Consider the following 21,167-nt stretch of genomic DNA (forward strand, 5'->3'; position numbering starts at 1 on the left):
TTCAGCGATATGTGAACTGTGAAATTCCAGGTGTTCAATCTGGATTTAGAAAAGGCAGAGGAACCGGAGATCAAATTGCCAACATCCTCTGGATCATGGAAAAAGCAAGAGAGTTCCAGAAAAACATCTATTTCTGCTTTATCAACTATGGCAATGCCTTTGACTGCATGGATCACAATAAACTGTGGGAAATTCTTCAAGAGATGGGAATACCAGACCACCTGATCTGCCTCTTGAGAAATTTGTATGCAGGTCAGGAAGCAACAGTTAGAACTGGACATGGAACAACAGACTGGTTCCAAACAGAGAAAGGAGTACATCAAGGCTGTATATTGTCACCCTGCTTATTTAACTTATATGCAGAGTACATCATGAGAAACGCTGGGCTGGAATCAAGCCCAGCTGGAATTGAAGCCAAGCTGGAATCAAGATTGCTGGGAGAAATATCAATAACCTCAGATATGCAGCTGCCACTCTTATGGCAGAAAGTGAAGAACTAAAGAGCCTCTTGATGAAAGTGAAAGAGGAGAGTGAAAAAGTTGGCTTAAAGCTCAACAGTCAGGAAACTAAGATCATGGCCTCTGGTCCCATCAATTCATGGCAAATAGATGAGGAAACAGTGGAAACAGTGACTGACTTTATTTTGGTAGGCCCCAAAATCACTGCAGATGGTGATTGCAGCCATGAAATTAAAAGATGCTTACTCCTTGGAAGGAAAGTTATGACCAACCTAGACAGCATATTCAAAAGCAGAGACATTACTTTGCCAACAAAGGTCCGTCTAGTCAAGGCTATGGTTTCTCCAGTGGTCATGTATGGATGTGAGAGTTGGACTATAAAGAAAGCTGAGCACCGAGGAATTGTTGCTTTTGAACTGTGGTGTTGGAGAAGACTCTTGAGAGTCCCTTGGACTGCAAGGAGATCCAACCAGTCCATCCTAAAGGAGATCAGTCCTGGGTGTTCATTGGAAGGACTGATGTTGAAGCTGAAACTCCAATACTTTGGCCACCTCATGCGAAGAGTTGACTCATTGGAAAAGACTCTGATGCTGGGAGGGATTGAGGGCAGGAGGAGAAGGGGACAACAGAGGATGAGATGGTTGGATGGCATCACCGACTTGATGGACATGAGTTTGGGTAAACTCCAGGAGTTGGAGATGGATAGGGAGGCCTGACGTGCTGCAGTCCATGGGGTCACAAAGAGTCGGACATGACTGAGCAACTGAACTAACCTAAACTGAATGTAACTAACTCTGCCCAGCATTATTACATCTCAGCCAGGAAAATCACCTTCCGTTTAGGAAGCAATGAAGTGTATGGTCACTAACTCATATGTTATGTACTAATGATTTGGAATGAGGAGGTTATCTCATTCTGTTTTATGATCTGGAAGCCTGTATCAAGTGTTGCTAGGATTGTACATGTGTTGTTCCTAGTGGCCTCACCAATGTCCAAAGTGGATTGTGTTTCTAACCCATCACCAGTGTGTTGCTTAATATGCTTCTTTGGTGTTCAGTTCAGTTCAGTCGCTCAGTTGTGTCTGACTCTTTGCGACCCCATGAACGGCAGCATGCCAGGCTTCCCTGTTCATCACCAACTCCCGGAGTCCACCCAAACCCATGTCCGTTGAGTCAGTGATGCCATCCAACCATCTTATCCTCTGTCATCCCCTTCTCCTCCTGCCCTCAATCTTTCTCCAAATCAGGGTCTTTTCCAATGAGTCAGCTCTTCGCATCAATCCTGAACATCCAGGACTGATCTGCTTTAGGATGGATTGGTTGGATCTCCTTGCAGTCCAAGGGACTCTCAAGAGTCTTCTCCAACACCATAGTTTAAAAGCAGCAATTCTTCAGTGCTCAGCTTTCTTTATAGTCCAACTCTCACATCCATACATAACCACTGGAAAAACCATAGCCTTGACTAGAGGACATCTGTTGGCAAAGTAATGTCTCTGCTTTTGAATATGCTGTCTAAGTTGGTCATAACTTTCCTTCCAAGGAGTAAGCGTCTTTTAATTTCATGGCTGCAATCACCGTCTGCAGTGATTTTGGAGCCCAGAAAAAATAAAGTCTTGCTTGCCCCTAAACAGCAAGAAGACTGAGGCCTAGTCTGACAAAGTGTGGGGGCTGGCGAGAGACCTGAATTAGCTAAGAAGTGATTATTTCCCCCACACAGAGTCTACCCCAAGTATCCAGCTGTATGAGTAAATGACTTCATAAGGATTAATTTTATTCTGTATACAATGGAATGAGCTTTCAATTTTATTCTTAGTTTTTGAATTGATTTTGGTTTAATTTCCATGTAAAAGCATATGTGTAGGAATAATTTCCACTATAGTGTATCATAGACTTCATACCTTCTTCAGGGATTTTAATAATGCTTTTCCGAATAGGAAGTCAGGATTCTCTCTGTGCCCCATCCCCGGCTCCCACTGTGTTCACTTTCTTGCATGTTGTACATTTAGGATTAAGATTTTTTAGTTTTCCTTCAAACAATGATTTTGCAGTATTAAACACACCTCATAACTTTCAGCCTAGTATTTGTGTAGATGGCTCTCCAGTGCTTTTAAAATTACTTAATTAAAATTCTAGAATGATACAATTCCAGTGGGTTACATTAGTCTTACTTTTACCTTCCTCATCTAGTTTTCTCTTATAGTATTTTTCTTTGCTAGAATTATTGGAGATGACTACAGCCCAGCAGACTGCTTAACTATTAACTTATTACTTAAGAAAACACTAAAATAATATAAAGTATTCGTTGTAAGCACAAAGATGTTAAACTCAGCTTGATATTGATGTGATGTCTCTCTGCTCCAAGGATGTAGCTAACTTATGCTCAAAAAGCCTTTTGGGAAAGACTTCCGTTTTCTGAGATTTTCTATCCATCTTTTCTTTCTTTCTGTTTTCTTTGAACTGAAATTATTCCATCAGTTAGCCACCGAGTCTGATTTTATAATCTGCTTGCAGTTCAACAGGAGGGAACCAAAGATGTACACACTCTTTTCCCTTTATGCCCGGGATGCAGTAAGATTAGCAGAACACACAGATCATTGCCTGGGCATGCAAGTATTGCTATGCACAGGACAGACCTCTGGTGCTTCCACTTTTCTCCCCCTCTTAGTGACAGAAAACCCATTGGACTCCAGCAGCAGTTAAGCTCCGGCAGCCATTGGCCCCAGAACTCTACCTTCTGCCTTTCAGTAGGTAGAGGCCAGCCGGGGAGGTGGCCAATCGGGCGGTCTGTATCCAGGAGAACGTGGCACAGTTAGCTATTTAAATCCATCCAGGATGATGTCAGCAAGCAGAGCTGAAAGGGTTAGGAGCACGCTAAAGGAGAGGAGGAATCTTGTCAGGCTGCATTATTTACAGAGACCCGGGCTGAGGCTAAGCAGAGAGGAACACACCCACTACCTGTGCCCTGAGCCAAACTCCTCACGCCTCCAAGCTGCTTCCTCTCTGCCTCGAGAAAGGAGGAATGGCTGCAGAAAATAATTTGACACTAAATGAGACGGGGAGAGCTTAATTCTTACATGATTTTTTTTTCAACTGGAAGAGCAGCTTTCTACTTAGATAAAAATGCACAAACCGGCTCTGGTTTGCACATTGCTGGGGTTTTACCGGAAAGCTGGTCCGACTCACACCCGCTGATAAGAGAAAAGCGTTTGTTCCCGCCTCTGGAAGTCTGTGGTCCCAATAACCCAGCGTGAGACTTGCAAAAATGGTTCTCAGCTTAGACGCCGTTTTGCAGCACGAGCAAAATGTTCAGGCTCAGGAAATGATGCTAAAGGCATTTTGAAAAATGTAAGATGGGCCTGACACAGCGCTGGCACAGGATACATGACGGAAGCAGCGTGGTGAGTGGTGATAACGGCCCCTGGGGCCTGGCAGGGAGCTGGTTTCACACTCCAGTTCCAACCCCCTCCCCCCACCCCTCCTGCAGCAGGAGCCTCATCAGACTTCAGGGTGAGAGCGGAAATCTGGCCAAGCCCCTGGGGGACTCAGGCAGAGGGTCAGGCCACAAGGAAGGAGGTGAGGCTCCTGAGAGCACCTCTTGTCAGCCAGGACTTGACAATCTACCTGTGCACACATCATGCAGCTAAAAATTGTGTCCGTTTTGGTTGTTCTAAGCCCTGCTCACTCCTGCTTTTCCAAAGCACCTCCTGTAGACAAGAGGCTTGCAGCATTTTCCCTTAGGGTCTCCCAGGGAGAGGCCATGCCGTGCCACTTACACAGGTGCTCAGTAAGAATTAGATGGAGAAGACACACAGATTACTGCTAATAAGGGGGTAAGTTAATAATGGCGAGATGCCTGTTTCCGGGCAAATCCACCCAGTGCTATGGGACCTGCAGCTGATCTGCTTAAGAGGGTGGCTTTTCTTCCAGATGGCCATGCCCTTTGTGTCAGGGAAGGGCTTTCCTTCCAAGTCTGGTGCTCCAGAGTTGCAATGCAGATTAGGGAATCCGTTTTAACTTGCCACTCTTGAAAAATAAACATTCTGGGCACAAGAAAGGGAGCTTTTCAACCCCGACAGGATTCTGCATGTTTGAGTACTTGTGGCAAGACCCTCTCTAAGATAATGAACAAGTGCTCCCAGCACTTGAGCATTATCCCAGGCTTCCACCCCAGCATTGTTGCGACGGCTCTCTTCTTCAAGATGAACTGTCCTTCATTAGTAACTGTAGAGCGAGGAGGGGAAACCTTGATGATGATATGAATTTTGAGCAATTATATTTGGTTTGTGTTTCTCCTGCAAAACTCTTCCTTTAAGGCATAAGCAGGGATGTATTAATATCTCTTTGCCATTTTGTTTCCCTGATGTTGTTACTGCTGCTATAATTTTAACAAGTACGAGAAGGCAAACTATATGAAGACCTCTTTACCCAACAAATTCTGCATGAATTCTGAAGAGGTCAGTAAATTTAAATGGTAGAGGATAATCAGTATAGGTAATGAAATGATGGAGATGAAAGAGAGTATAATTCCATGATATTGCAAAATCCACAGACATTATCTCATCTCCTCTAAGCACGCCCAGGCACAAAGAGATAAAAATCTTCATCTCTAGATAGACACGATTCCTGCTTCGAGGTACTCAAAATCTAGTGAAGGAAGCAGATGTGTATACAAGTAACTGTAAGACAAGGCACATATGTGGCAAAAGTGTAAATAAAATGCAACGAGAGAGCTGAAGAAGCAATGATTCATTCCAGGGGTGAGGCATCTGAGTGGACCTGAGGAATGAGGAGGATTTCAGCATGCAGAATGGGGGATACTGCATGTGAAACTCTGCAGCCTTCAAAAAAGAAAACTGAGTCTACATGAAGAAATAGCACAAACTGTCCAATATAGACTACATAAAAAGAGGTCACTCAGCAATGTACTTAGAATTAGGGTTTAAAATATATATATACATAATATATATGTATATATGTGCATAGTAGTTGAACATTTAAGCTCTAAGGGCAGACTGGTTTAAAATCTAAGCTTAGTACTTTCAGTGGATTGTGTTATTGTTAAAAATATTTTCTGAGCCTTCCTGGGGGAAGGTTATTCTTTTCTGTTCATTGATACCAGGCTGGTCCTGTGACCTGCTTTGGCCAATGAAATGAGAGCAAAATCGAGGTGTGTGTCTTCTGAGTAGATGCTTTAAGAGCCGTCATTGGCTTCATCTTTGTTCTCTTTTCTCTGTGTTTCAGTGATCAGCTAAGTACCACATAGAGGTGCTCCTTTGGCTTCAGCCTGGGTCCTGGGATGAAGACAGCAGGGAGCCGAGCCAAATGTGGTTGACATGGCTCATTAGCATAAGCAAGAAACAAACCTTTGTTAGTGTCAGACACTGAGCTATCAAAGATGCTGTTACGATAGCCATCACTCAGACTATAGACATCTGACAACCAATGGGATCTTGTTTAACTTCTTTAAATCTCAGTTTCCTTATCTATGAAATGGGAATAATAATAGTACCTACCTCAGAGGGATGATTATGAGTTTAAAAAGAGTTAACTTTAAATCACATTGCATGATGTTCAGTTTATGATATGAAGTTACTGTTGCTGCTGCTGCTGCTAAGTTGCTTCAGTCGTGTCCGACTCTGTGCGACCCCTGAGACGGCAGCCCACCAGGCTCCCCCGTCCCTGGGATTCTCCAGGCAAGAACACTGGAGTGGGTTACCATTTCCTTCTCCAATGCATGAAAGTGAAAAGTGAAAGTGAAGTCGCTCAGTCATGTCCGACTCTAGTGACCCCATGGACTGCAGCCCACCAGGCTCCTCCGCCCATGGGATTTTCTAGGCAAAAGTACTGGAGTGGGGTGCCATTGCCTTCTCCGGAAGTTACTGTTAGTTATCTTTAAATACATATACAAAAATGTCTGGAGGACTATACACTAAACTGTTAAACAACAGTTCTCTCTCAAATGTGAGATTCAAGATGACTTTTATTTTTTTATTTCACTTATTTATTTAATCAAGTTGTTTATAATGAGCATACATTATTTTAGTAATTATAAAATCTAGATATTTCTACTTTGGAAAAATGAGCCATAGCACCCTGTACATTTTTTCATCACAGTGATAACTACACCAAACTTGGCCTCTTGAAGGAAAGGGCTATGTGCGCTGCCTTGTGACTGGGGCGTGGCCTCCTGGATGCCCCAAGATAAGTGCTCAACACACATTTACACAAGTGTAATTTATCACTGTTCCTTATCTGAATAGCTGGACGGATGGTAGCTAATGACCTATTACTTCTGAGATGAGAAACACAAAAGAAGTATAAGCTCAGAATATGTGCATTCTGAATTTCTCATAGATGTATTAATTGGACACTGGGAATATGCATTTGAAGATCAGAGATGGGGATAAAAAAAACTCCTCTAAATAGAGGTGATTAGTCGAATATGTAGGTGTAGAATGAGAACATGGGCTTTTGGGTTCATCCTGATCCCCACTTGTCCCTGCAAGACCAAGTCCAAATATTTTTGCCAACAGCACTCACTCCACAATTATTTATTGAGCACCTACCACATACCAGGCACTTACGGATGGTACAGAGTGAGTAAGAAATGTTCAAATGTCTCTGCCCTCGAGTAGTTTATGTTTTATGGTGAGAGGTAGACAGTACTAATGGTGAAAAACATAAGTAAAATAGAGTATCCTATAGTATTAAAGAGGAAAAACATGGAACGGGTAAGGGAACACTGGGTGTTGCCATTTTCGACAGGGTAAGTCAAGCTAAGCCTTGCTGAGGACATAATATTCGGGCATAAGACCTTAAGGAGGTGCCTGGGAACTCTGACTCCTGGAAGCGTGATCCAGGTAGAGGGAACAGAGAGGGCCCAGAGGCCTCGAGGTGGGAACACGCTTGTGTGTAGAGGAGTAGCAAGGTCAATGCGGCAGGATGAGTAAGGGGGCCAGTGGCAGACGAATTCAGGGAGATGATGAGAGGTAGCCAGGAGGTGCTGGCAGATCACATGAGGCCTCATCAGCAGACTATTGGAGGAACTCTGACCTTTATTCTAAGTCACATGGGAAGCTCCTGAAGTTTGATTAGAGGAGTAAGTAACATTATCTGACTTGTGTTTTAAACTAACCAGTCTTGTTCCTGTATTGATAATGAACAGATAAAGGAGAACGGAGAAGCTGGAAGAACGTTAAGGATGTTATGGCAGTAATAGGTGTTGGGCTTTTGGGCTAGAGTGGTGGCAGTGGAGGAGACAAGAAGAGGTTGGATCCTGGATGTATTTTTGCAAATGTAGTCAACATAATATACTCGTGGATTTGATGTGGCATGTGAGAGAACACGACAGAGAATGAGGTGGTTGGATCGCGTCACTGACTCGATGAACATCTGGGAGACAGTAAAGGACAGGGAAGCCTTGCATGCTGCAGTCCATGGGGTCACAAAGAGTCAGACACAACTGAGTGACTTAACTTACTATGAGAGAGAGAGAGAGAGAAGCAAGGATAGCACCATGGTTTGGGGCATAAGCAACAGGATGGAGCTACTGAGAGGGGAAGACTTCAGGAGAGTGGTTTTGGGTAGGAATTTAGGAGCTCAGTTTTAGACATGCTAATCTTGAGATGCCTTTAGATACCCAAGTGCTTAGATATCCAGTACGTGGTTGGCTATGAGATACTGGAGTTCAGGGAAGTGACCCAGGACGAATACATACATGTGTGAGTTCTCAGCAGATCAGTTGCACTTTGATTGTGAGAATGGATGAGATCACATAGGAGAAAGTGCAGGGAGAAGAGGGGGCTGGAGCCTGAGCCCTGGAGCCCTTCACACTTTACATTAGAGGGGAGAAAAAGACCGACCAGCAAAGGAGCATGAATGAGTGGTTGGCAAGGAAGGAGGCAAAGCAGGAGTGAGCTGTGTCCCAGAGTGTTTCCAGGGAGAAGAGCTACTACAACAGGGCTAAGGGCATTGAGGACTAAGACCCATCCATTGGATTTGGCCGGGTCAAGTCACAGGTGACCAGACAAGAATGTGGTGGTGGGAGGGGGATGGGGGCGGGGGGGGGGGGTTGACTGAAGGAGGTTCAAAAGAGAGTTCAAAGAGAGGAATCAGAGTGTAAACAACTGAAGGAGAGAATTTTGCTGCAAAGGAGAGTAGGAGGCATGGAGCTGGAGAGAAAGATGAGTCCAGAAAAGTATTTTCTTTCTTTTCTCTTTTTTAAGGTGGGAGAAATGGCAGTGGTTCATATCCCCCAGCACCCAGCCCATCACACTCATTCGATAAGCATTTGTTGAACTGAAATGAGCAGATCTAAGGATAAGACATGGGCAAATATGAGTCATCCCTGAATGCTGTCAAATAAGTGAAATGAGAAGAAATTCCAATGCTTCTTATAAGAGACTGAATGTTAGCACTTGGAGACTGTGGTCATGGGAATTCCTTTACCATCTTCCTGTACTTAAGATACTGCTTTTTAACACAGGGTCAAGATCTACATTTAAGTAGAAACTTTGGGTTGATATTTTTTAGGTGCCCACAAATATAGAGAAGTGACCCGTATTTCCATTATGCAGAATTAATTACTATTAACAATGTGGGTATATTTGTTTCCAGCCTTTTCATTCCGTACTCAGTTTTTAAAACCTACACTGTGGAATTATGTGAAAAAAAAAATACGATGTATGTCACTGTGTGTGTGCACCATATGAACTCACACACACATACTTGCTCAAACAGTTGTGGCTTTTTGCTTGCTCTTTCCCAGAGTTTCCAAATTGGAAGGTGCTGTGTTACAAACTGCTCTGGCAATAATGGAATCACGAAGCAGTGATGTCACATGTATGGATACAGAATGCGTTGGCCAAATAATACATTTTTAAGCATAAAAACTGTAAGTAACCTGTGCACACAGGAAAAAATTCTAACGTGACCCTTCTGGTCTACAGTCCTCCAGTTTTTCTCTCCAGACACAACTAGCATTGCCAGTTCCTTGTGAATGCTTCCAGAAATCGTATTTGCATATGCAAATGTATATTTTCTATTTTCTTACACAGATGGTAGCATATTGTGTATATGGTTTAGTACTTAAGCACAGGGTTTTGAAAATTTTGGAAGAGCTTCTTGATAATAAGTCTTCTTTCTTTTTTTAAATTCAGTTTTGTTGAGGTATAGTTGACATACAAAAATAGTAAGCTTTCTGCATGTGCAAATTAGCAATCATGCTCTTCCCTCGTGCCTGGTCTCAGACAATTAACTTGGGAAGGGGGTCAAAAAATGTTCTACACTAGCTAGACAAGTTCCTTCAGATCACATGACTCCACGTAAGTACCACATGGTTCTCATTCTCTCTGGTTGAACTTACTTCAAAGCTCACAAGAAAACCCTTTATATTTTTGGTAACTAAACCAAAGTCCTGTAGAATACAACAAAACCAAACAGAGGGAAATTGGGTCTCAGCTTAAAATACAGCTGGGCAAGCCCACATTTTGTTGCTGGAATAACAACCAACCGGGAGGGTCCAACTAAATTTAGCTTGGACCCTCAAACACTGTTCAGCTCCAAGGTCAACATCCCCCATTCCCCACAAGGAGAATTCTACCCATCTCTGAAACTGGTAGAGGAGAAGAAACAACCCTGCACGTCCAAAATGCTGACTTTGCAAAGATGACCTAGTTGCGCTGGTATGATTTAATTGGCTGTAAAAGGTTTGATTTATAGCCAATCAGTAGGCACACAGTGTGATTTGTTGCTGGGGGAGTATAGAGCACAGGGACCAGGGTGACGCTGAACAGTGGGAAAGGCTAATTAACACTTGAAGTTCATTTAAAATTTTCTTTAGGAAGGCGAGAAGAACAAACTAGAACTATAAGTGCGTCTCATGCTCCAAGCTGGCCTGAAGGAAAACGGAAGGTGAGCAGGTCAGCTCCACTAGTCCTTCCTATGTGGCCTCCTCACATGCCCTCTCTGGACCCCTGGGGAGGACTGCTAAGGACAGAGAGCCCCACGCTGGGGCTCAGTCTGGGCCTTACGATGAGGTCAGCCTCAGTTTCCTGGTTTGTTCAAGTGGCAGCGTTGACATAGATGAACCCCCTCAGGCCTGGAATTCTTGGTGATTTGGGCCTCCTACAACTACCTGCCTAGCAGCCCAGCCAGAGCTCTCTACACCCTCTACCCTCACGCTCTGGAAACCCAAGTAGAGAGGGACACACTGGGCCCTGGTGCCTCAAGATGTGTTAAACATATAACTTGATAAGAGGGGAGCATTAGGACCCTGAGAGAGCCCTGCATCCACCCGATCCTGAAGACAGCAGGGCCCTGGCGCCAGGGAAGGCCTGGCAGCCCACACAGAATCCCAGGTGGGCACCAGATCTCCTCTAGGAGAGACACGTGATGTACTTTATGGAGAATAAACTAGACGAGGTTGCCAAGTGTAGCCTAGGCGGTGCCAGGGCATGACTGCAGTGAGGAGCAGGACTTCTGATGGGCTCACGGAGCTCACGAGTGCAACTTAATATCTGTCATGGTCCTGGTGAGGCCCCTTCCCACTGGACGATGGTGAAGAGAAGCCAGATTGAGTCTAATCAGTTTAGACTTTGATGCAATGATTACTACACTCTCTTTAGGGTGACTCTCTTTAGGCTTGGGGCAGGGTCTTGACCGCTGCCTAACCAGGAGGAGGATACCCGCCTCAGAGGATGTGCTGACAGTTGATGAGATTTTCTGTAAAGCAAACAGCTCTTTTCTGAGGGAGGATCCTAGTGTGTAGAGGACAGAAGTGTCCTTCACTAATGAAGCAGAAGTGGTAGGATTCCTCCCTGAGAATTCTCACCCAGAGCCTGGCCCTTCCCCATGCAGCACTGGATCCAGGCCTGTGCCCAGTTTCTGCTTTTTCTGAGTCTGTTTATCAATGTTTCAGTGACTGAAATACCGCTCTCTGATTTGACCAACAAGTCATTTTTAAAAATAGCAATTTTGGGAACTTCCCTGATGGTCTAATTGTTAGGACTCGGTGCTTTTACTGTTGTGGCCTGGGTTCAGTTCCTGGTCAGGAGGCACAGTGGGGCCAGGAAAAAAAGGGGAATATCTAAAAAAAGCTGAATTCCTAGGAACAGAGAGTTTATGTTAGTTGCTCAGCCATGTCTGACTCTTTGTGACTGCGTGGACTGCCAGGGTCTTCTGTCCATGGGATTCTTCTTCTCCAGGGGATTTTCTCAACCCAGGGATTGAACTTGGGTCTCCTGTATTGCAGGCAGATTCTTTACTGGCTGAGCCACCAGGGAAGCCCAGATATTATGTTACCTCAGTTATCGAATCTTCTGGAGATGAAGTCAATCTATACATTTATTGGTTGACATTACAATAAAGGGGGTCGTTTCCTCTCTGGGCTATGGGGCAGCTTGTGGAGGCAGGGCTGAATGCACCCAGAAATTTCATGTCATCTGCAAGCAGTGAACTGGTTATGGTGCCTCTCTCAGGAAAATGACGAAGAAATTTGAAATCAACCTGCAGGCCAAGTGCACTTGCTTCTTCTTTGGCAAAACCAAAGTGAAGAGATGAGCTGGGGGCCCTGGGGCTGCGGTACCTGGACCAGCACCGTCACATATGCTGTCACTGTGCAGTCTGCCATCAGATGACTGAAGAGGATGAGGGCCTACTGGAAACGTTGATACCTGCAATAAGTGGGTGAATTTACATAACCAAGAAGAGAAAGTTTGTGTGACCTAGCACTTCTCCCCTAGGCCAACCCCGGGCACAGCATATGCTGTCTTGGGCCCACTGAGGGTAACAGGGTGACTCCCCAAAGTCAAGATGCCTTCCAGGTCCATCTTCTATCACAGAGTCTCCACTTAACAAGCTTTTTTTTTTCTCTCTCTCTCCTTCTCCATAGCTCACCTCTGGTCAATGTCCAGTTCCCTGTAACAGCTTTTGGCTATTGTGAAGGTTAAGGTAATCAGTCTTTTCATAGAAAGTGCTACCCTGCCAATCTTTCATTTCAAGACTTCTGTCATTAACTGGAATGAAAAGCTGTCTCTCTCTTTAACAGGATTTCAGGTCTCTGTAGATAGGGGAGGAGATGTCCATTTATTCTCAGGACAATGGTTCTGGGTCAGTAGGTGCTCCTGGAATTGTCCCAGGCCTGGTGGTGATAGGGTGGCCTTTAGGGAACCCTGGATAGTGAGCCAGAGCCTGAGAGTCCTCTGCTTCCTCCAGCTTGGGAGGTCCAGCAGGATGGGGCCTGGCCCCGAGAGAGTCAGTGAGACGGGGAACCTGGGCCTCTTTGCCAGCCTCTCATGTTCACTCCCTCCCTAAAGACAGCCCCACCTCCTTCCCATCTTTTCCCATCTGTCCATGTCTTGCCTACTTTAACCCCAAGACTCCTGCTGCTGCTACATCACTTCAGTCATGTCCGACTCTGTGTGACCCCATAGACTGCAGCCCATCAGGCTTCTCTGTCCCTGGGATTCTCCAGGCAAGAACACTGGAGTAGGTTGCCATGTCCTTCTCCGACCCAAGACTCCTAGACACATACATTCTCATATAAGTGACAGCATTTTCAGTCATATTTAATGATTTCTTGCTACTAACCTTCCTGGCCTTATTTTGTATACCTTACCGCCTCTTCTCCCCCGATTTCATTTTTCCCTCTGCTAATAAAATGTCTGCCAAGGAAATGCCATTGGAACCATCCTTTTTGTTAATAGAGGTATTATTTTCTAGAAAGGCCACGAGGTATTTTGGGGACATAAAATGCCACATCAATAATATGACTAGAGCAGAAGGGTTGACTTGAGAATAAGAACCCCAAAGAGAAATTAGAAACATATTGTTTCCCTAGCTTCAGGGGCTGGAGCAGTGAAGGAAGCAATTTAATTAGAGGGCCATTCCTAATGGGGAATTTGGTCATGTCAGGAAAGTTGCAAGTTAAGGGGAAAATTTGGTAAAGTCAAAGGAAGCTTGCTGTGTAACAATACTATTACAGCGTCTGCACTCTTCTCGGAGGTGAACCCAGGTAGCTGAAATGAGAGCAGACAGGTTAAAATGTCAGGATGTTGAGCTACGGGGAACTGCCCTCCCATACGTGTCGTGTGACTTCTGTTTACTTCTCTCCATGATTCAAGTTACGAAGGTAATTTGTTGAATCCAAACAAGGCCGTGGTAGGTCAAGAACAGGCTGGCTTGGTATCAGTTTGCTGGAGTGTGAGTTGGGACTTGTGCTTTTCATTCTACTTCTTTTTTTAAAAAAAGTTTTATGTTTTTGTCCTAAGCCACCACAAAATCTAATCTGGAGGTATGTGGTATCTAAATAAAATGAGATTAAAATGTCCTTGCTCTCATATTCTCCAGCTGTAAATTCTTTTGTACCCACATCCCATCCCCCTTACTGCAAAACTGAGGACAAAAGCCTTGAGCCTGAGTTCCAGGATCCATCTGGTGGGTCTCAGTGGGCCTCACTGGTTCTTCTCACTGTTCCCCACAACCCCCTCCCATCTTCCATGAAGCCAGCGCCCATCTTTCTTGCCAAAGCAGACCCTCTCCTGCATTCACAATGCATGTTCTTCATCATGGCACCGCTCTCATTTTGTCTAGCAAGATATGGATTTACTTATCTTTCTATTTCCCCATACATACTATCTCCCAGCCCCCATGTCATAGGGTCTCAGAGGGCAAGAACTGGGGTTATTTATCTCTGCAATCCCTTGGTTCAGTCACCAAGTCATGTTGGACCCTTTGTGACCCCATGGACTGTAGCCCACTTGGCTCCTCTGTCCATGGGATTTCCTAGGCAAGAACACTGGAGTGGGTTGCTATTTCCTTCACCAGAGGCAATCCCCTGGGTGCTGTGAATAGTATCTTGAAAGTAGTTAAGATGATAGATATATGTTGGTTAGTGGTGGGCCAGAAATATTTTATTAAGGACATTAAGAAGATAGTTGTACCTAAAAACCAATCATGGGAGTTATCTGTGCTAATTGTTTGAGCCAGAGACAGTAGGAATTCCACAGCCTACCATGTAAGCCCACTTTTAAACTGAATCACTTTCAGAACAAAGCTTTCATTGTTTTAAACTGAAGGACAATGCTTCTGCAAATTTTAAATTTTTTCTCTAATTTCAACTTCCATTAAGTTAGAGAAAACCTAGCTGACCCTTCATAAGCTTGGAGAGAGATAGTAAGTAAGTTTTGTTTATTTTATTTTTTTTTTTCCAGAAAGGCTAGTAAGCAATTGGGTCTCAATAGGAAGGAATCAAAAAGAAGAAAAAGACTTGGCTTTGAGATGGGCACATACAAAAACTGTTTTCCTACTTAAAAGCAAGACTCATGCCTTGCTCAATAACTCATTTGACAAAGGACACCAAACAGCTCTAATTCTTCTTGCCAAGTAATGATGTGCACTCTGGCTATTAAAAGACAATCTAAAGAGGCCTTATTTATTTATTTCCCCCACCTTACTCCCCAAAGGAATTGAGTCAACTTTATACAAATGCACAATATATCAAACTAAGAACAAACAGAGAGAGGGCAAAAGGAAAATAAAAGTGGAATAGTAAAATAGATAAGGATAAAGTTAGGATGCAGAAATACATGTCAGAAATTCTTGAACTTTTAAGTTTGGACTGAGTTTCCTGGGGACGCAGGCAAAGAAGAGAACACAATGGACAGGTTTCACAGTGTGTTTAAAATCAAGGCCTGCTTCCTCAGTGTCTGCATACCAGATACTGCACCCCACCTCTCTATGGCTTTCTTCATTGGGGTTAGTCATTCTGGTGTCCACCGTTGTATGCCACATGGGTTTGAAACCATAGGATAGGGAGGAGCCCTCAGTTTAGCCTGTGGATCAACTGTCTGTAAACACAATGCCCATTCATTTCAAGAGTCCACCCAGTGAGGATGAGAAAGATAAATCAGAAGGAGACGAACTCATTCTCTGAGCTGGCATCGCATGCAGGGTTTTCAGTGGTGATCAGACTTATGAGGGTTGTCTCCAAAAAGACCCCAGAAAAGTTCAAAGAGGCAAAAGAGTCTTTAACATCTTCTTGACAATTAACATCTTTCCTCTTTCTGCCCTTCAGAAGCCATGATATTCTCTGCTGCCTAAAGGCCCTGCTTTCCCTAGAGTGCCCTGCCAAGTGCCCTGGCTTCACAACTGCCTCTCTTTCTTTTCCAAAGGGAAAAAAGAAAGATGACACACTTCTCTCTCAGATAGCCATTAGGAGGAAAGTCACGCAAGTAAAATAATTAATACATTGATGTGCATGACGGATATATACACCACCCAGGAATAGGTTGTATTTTTTTAAGAGTGACTTTTTAACCCACTTAAAACTCTAATTAACTGACGAGAGGGTTGATTGATTAACAGATTGTACGTGCAAAGCAGAGCTAGAGCTTTTGAAACAATGACACCTTTTTTATGTCTTGCATGCCTTTAGTGACCATTTCATCATCCATCAAAAGCAAAGGATTTAGCAACTTGAGCTCCAACTTCTAAAAACTGACTACTGTTGCCCTAATGATACGTGAAACATGTTGGAGTCACTTAAGCAGTTACCTCACTATGCTTGTCTTAATTGATAAAGGGGAAGAACAATAGAAGTTACTTCAGGGAATTTGGACATGAACGTAATAGGAGCACTTTTTCTTCCCTCTTTTCCTATTAGTCACCCTCCCTCCCTCATCCCTTCGTCAAATGTAAACCTGAAAAACAACTGGTTCCGTGCTTGAAATTGTATGTCCTCAAAAGCAATCTTCTTCCCACCCTGCCTGAAGTTGCTTTGTTTCTGGACAGTATACCGTGTCTGCTCATTATCACTCTACTGTCCCACTTCCACGTACATCTCTCTGATTGTTACTGTCCCATAATTAAGGCTATAAGCCTGGTGGTTGGCTAGTTGTGCCAAGGGACTACCTGTGGAGGACTCACTGCTCACACTCAAGAGGTAGATGGGCATGGCCCACCTGCCCTGGACTGCTTTGTCCTACATCAGTGGTCAGTCAGGGCAGAACTGTCAACAGCAATCGTCAAGAGACAACACCTTGTGGATGGAGATACATGTGCGTGGGGGTGGAGGGGTATATGTGTATGTGTGCGTGCTAAGTCACTTCAGTCATGTTCCACTCTTTGCAACCCTGTGGACTGAAGCCCGCCAGGCTCCTCTATGAGATTTTCCAGGCAAGAATACTGGAGTGGGTTGCTATGCCCTCCTCCAGGGGATCTTCCCAACCCAGGGATGGAGTCTGTATCTCTTACATCTCCTGCTTTGGCAGGTGGGTTTTTTACGACTAGCACCACCTGGGAAGCCCATGTATGTGTATAGATATGTATGTGTGTGTGTGGTGTGTGTGTGTGTGTGTGTGTATTCATTCTGTGCAATTTTTTGTATTGAGGCCCACACTGTGCTTTACTTTTCAATATGTATAGCTAGGTTCGTTATGAACATCTGGGTTAATTTTTAGTTTCTCAAGAAATAATTTCCAATATTTTTAATATATTTTAAAATAATAGCTAATAGTAACAGAGTATTTTGGTTGGGCAAACCTTCCCAAATTTGGGAAAATTTTTAATAAAAATGACTATTAGAAAACACCAAAGGATAACCAAAAAATGAGAGAAACTAGACAAGAATCTACCCGGGTGAGATTTGCTTTTGCAGCAGCTTTTTGCTTTTGATAACTTCCCAACCTCTGGTCAGCTTAGAGGCAGCAAAAATCCACAGTCTTGCTGGGTTAAAGAGTCAGATGCAGAGTTTGGTATAGGATGCTATCATATATCCATCAGAATGGCTAAAATTTAAAAGATTTTTATAAAGCTAAATGTTAATGAGAATATAGAGTAACTGGAATTCTCATATGTTGCTGTATGTAGTTGGATATATCAGTTCAGTTCAGTTCAGTTCAGTCACTCAGTCGTGTCCGACTCTTTGCAACCCCATGAATTGTAGCACGCCAGGCCTCCCTGTCCATCAGCAACTCCCAGAGTTCACTCAGACTCACGTCCATCTAGTCAGTGATGCCATCCAGCCATCTCATCCTCTGTCATCCCCTTCTCCTCCTGCCCTCAATCCCTCCCAGCATCAGAGTCTTTTCCAATGAGTCAACTCTTCGCATGAGGTGGCCAAAGTACTGGAGTTTCAGCTTTAGCATCATTCCTTCCAAAGAAATCCCAGGGCTGATCTCCTTCAGAATGGACTGGTTGGATCTCTTTGCAGTCCAAGGGACTCTCAAGAGTCTTCTCCAACACCACAGTTCAAAAGCATCAATTCTTCAGCGCTCAGCTTTCTTCACAGTCCAACTCTCACATCCATACATGACCACAGGAAAAACCATAGCCTTGACTAGACGAACCTTTGTTGGCAAAGTAATGTCTCTGCTTTTGAATATGCTATCTAGGTTGGTCATAACTTTTCTTCCAAGGAGTAAGCGTCATTTAGTTTCATGGCTGCAGTCACCATCTGTAGTGATTTTGGAGCCCAAAAAAATAAAGCCTGACACTGTTTCCCCATCTATTTCCCATGAAGTGATGGGATCAGATGCCATGATCTTCGTTTTCTGAATGTTGATCTTTAAGCCAACTTTTTTACTCTCCACTTTCACTTTCATCAAGAGGCTGTTTAGTTCCTCTTCACTTTCTGCTATAAGGGTGGTGTCATCTGCATATCTGAGGTTATTGATATTTCTCCCGAAATCTTGATTCCAGCTTGTGCTTCTTCCAGCCCAGCGTTTCTCATGATGTACTCTGCATAGAAGTTAAATAAGCAGGGTGACAATATACAGCCTTGACGTACTCCTTTTCCTATTTGGAACCAGTCTGTTGTTCCATGTCCAGTTCTAACTGTTGCTTCCTGACCTGCATACAGATTTCTCAAGAGGCAGGTTAGGTGGTCTGGTATTCCTATCTCTTTCAGAATTTTCCACAGTTTATTGTGATCCACACAGTCAAAGGCTTTGGCACAGTCAATAAAACAGAAATAGATGTTTTTCTGGAACTCTCTTGCTTTTTCCACAATCCAGCGGATGTTGGCAATTTGATCTCTGGTTCCTCTGCCTTTTCTAAAACCAACCTGAACATCTGGAAGTTGATATATGTGGGACTTTAAAATGGTACAACCATTTTGGAAAATGGCTTGACAGTATCATACCACTAATATCGAGTTATACTTGGACTTAGCGATTTCAGTCCTAGGTATTTATCTAAGAGAAATGAAAACACACACACAAACTAAACAGTTGTTCGAGACTGTTCATAGCAGCTTTTTTTTTTTTTTTTTTTTACAATAGCCAAAAGCTGGCTTCCCAGGTGGTGCTAGTGGTAAAGAACCCGCTGGCCAATGTAGAAGATGCAAGAGATGTGGGTTCGATCCCTGGGTTGGGAAGATCCCCTGGAGTAGGAAATGATAACCCACTCCAGTATTCTTGCCTGGAGAATCCCATGGCCAGAGGAGCCTGGGGGGCTACTGTCTGTAGGGGCAAAGGATTGGACACAACTAAAGTGAAGCAAGCAAGCAGAAGATGGAGGCAACTCACTGTCCATCACCCAGAAAGTAAGATACCATCTAACAGTGGTTCTTCCATTGTAAGAGCCAGGGTTCTCACAATGGGATACCACACAGCAATAAACAAGAAGGAATTACTCAACAAAATGGATGAGTCTCACAAATAGTATGCTGAATAATAGAAGGCAGATCCAAAGGAGTATCGTTTCATTTATGTGAAGCTCTAGAGCAGGCAAAAATAATCACAAGTTAAAAAATAAAAACAGTGGCTTGTCTCTGAATGGGGGATGAGTAACAGGAGATACAAGGAACTTTCTGGGAGATGGAAATGTTCTATATTGTGATATGGATGTAGATTATGTGTGAGTATTCATTTGCCACAATTGTACAGTGAAAAATTGTATATTTTAGTGTGTAGAAATTACCTAAAAGAATGAATGATAATAATTGTAATTAAGTATATATGTGGGCAGTGGAAAAACAGATGAAACAAAGATGGCAGAATATTAACAGCTGTTTAATATTAAATGGTACCAAGCTGGAGGTTGGGTACATGGGAGCTCATTTTCTGTTCACTTTGTATATGTTGGAAATTTTACAAAATAGAAGTTTAAAAATTTAATAGTATACAATTCCTTTTGACTACAGCAAGACCCACTGAACATTATCTAATATTTTTAACTAGCTGGAGGTTAAAATGAGAAGTTAAGTGGCTTTGCTCATGAATGTGTTTCTCTTTATTTCTTGGATCATTTTCATTTGTTTCAGTGTTCAAAAATAGAAGAGAGGTCATCACTGAGTGCGGTCTCAGTATTAAACTTTATTACTAACATTTCCTCAGAGAGCAGACTAAAGAAGGCTAATTTTATCAGAAAATTAACAACTGCTCATGTTAGCAAGTTGTATAAGAATATATTTGATAAACTCCAGCATTAAATTGGCTAATTTTTTTTAAAAATTCTGCTAAATTACACACTTAAAATGGTTAGGATACTATGTGCTTATACCACAATTAAAAAATTTTTATGTAAGCAAAAATGTTCCAAATGAAGTGATAAAATGGTTTTCTTTTTCCTCCACATACTCAATATTTATTTCTCTTGCCCTTGGATGTCACATGGTACTCATTACAGTTCCGGGAAGTGAAATACTTTTTAAAATATTTCAAATAATTATCCTCAAGTTCTCAACAAGCAAAGATCCAGGATACCAATATTCCCTGAAATTTATAAACAGAAATGCTTCATGAACCAGTTCTTCATGTGTAAACTTTGTGATGAGTTTAATTTTAGCAGCTTGTTTATATCAACCTTTTTATTTCATAATTTAAACTCCCAATTTGGGGGTGGAGGGCCAGAAGAAGAAGAAATAGGATTGCTTTCATGTATAAAGAACATCTCAGTATAAATTCACTGAAGCAATCCTTAGAGGAAAAGATGGCATTGTAGAACTGACTTTTCATAACGTTTTAATTTGGAAGTTCTTCAAGAGTATAAGCTTTCACACTGGAATGTCTCTGGCTGGGCAACTTGGGTAGTTTTGAAATCTCTGTTTCCCGGGAACTCTGTGGTTTCTGAAACAGAACAGATATTCCTCCAGGGCAGTTTAGGGCAACGAGGCAGCGGGAAGGACTCAGCAGTCCTGGCCAGATAGTACAGCTGGAGGGAGAGTTTTCCGGAATGAATGAATGCCTACTGTTTTCCATCATTGAGTCATTTGGTTGGAGAGGTCAGGTCTAGAGAGAAAGAATCTGATTGCCTGAGGTGAGGCCATGAGCCTGCCGCTGCTGTTGGGGGTGGAGGATGGAAGTGGGGGTGGTGACAGGAAGTTTCTACCAGGAAAAACCTTCAGGAACTCCTTCAGCCTTCTCAGTGGCAGGACAGGGTGTCTCCAATTACTGAACATACGGGAGGAAATGAAATTCACAAGAGGCAAGAGGGTTTTGTTGCCGTGAGGGGACAGATGGGCCCACTTCTGAGAAGGGGAAGCTGCTCAGAAGAGACTTTTCTAACATGGCCATACGTTCCCTGTCCACTTCATCTACGCTATACATCCTCAGGCTCCTCCAGTCCAAGAAGATGGCCATGTCTTATGATCCTGATCATTCTCAGTAATCTTTGCAGCAGTGGACAGAGTGGGTCGCTCAGGATACTTTGGGCTGCACGGAGAGCCTCACCTGGCTCACACAATACAAGAAAGGTTATTTCACACAGCAAG

At 43.3% G+C, this 21,167-nt stretch overlaps 1 long non-coding RNA gene across 2 annotated transcripts in view; it reads left to right on the forward strand.

Annotated features, from left to right (window-relative positions):
• The first annotated feature begins 2,560 nt into the window (after nt 1-2,560).
• The window catches only part of LOC112587495, a 33,864-nt gene continuing 15,257 nt past the window's right edge, over nt 2,561-21,167 (forward strand). The window contains exons 1-2 of one of the 2 annotated variants that reach the window (XR_006542426.2): nt 2,561-3,855; nt 9,225-9,350. This is a non-coding gene — a long non-coding RNA (uncharacterized LOC112587495). The remainder of the gene's footprint in view (nt 3,856-9,224; nt 9,351-21,167) is intronic. The other variant, XR_003112005.3, reaches the window with a different exon arrangement.

This window comes from Bubalus bubalis, chromosome 10 (assembly GCF_019923935.1).
Source record: "Bubalus bubalis isolate 160015118507 breed Murrah chromosome 10, NDDB_SH_1, whole genome shotgun sequence".
Lineage (NCBI taxonomy): Eukaryota > Metazoa > Chordata > Mammalia > Artiodactyla > Bovidae > Bubalus > Bubalus bubalis.